Below are 246 nucleotides of genomic sequence, written 5' to 3' on the forward strand. Positions count from 1 at the left end.
TTTTACAATGTCTCACTGTGTTGCCGAGCCTGTATCTAACTCCTAGGTTGTGTGGTCTCCAGCCTCAGCCTTTGGAGTAGTTGGGACTGTAAATGTGGGTACTGTACCACTTTACCTTTAAGGAGCTCATAGGCAGGGTGAGGACACAGTCCCATATAGAGTCAACTAACAACAAGTTAGCAGCAAGGGGGACCTGGTGAAAGGCTATAGACAATAGCCATTGCAGTACAGGGCTTGGGGGGGGGG

Source organism: Mastomys coucha, chromosome X, assembly GCF_008632895.1.
Source record: "Mastomys coucha isolate ucsf_1 chromosome X, UCSF_Mcou_1, whole genome shotgun sequence".
Taxonomy (NCBI): domain Eukaryota; kingdom Metazoa; phylum Chordata; class Mammalia; order Rodentia; family Muridae; genus Mastomys; species Mastomys coucha.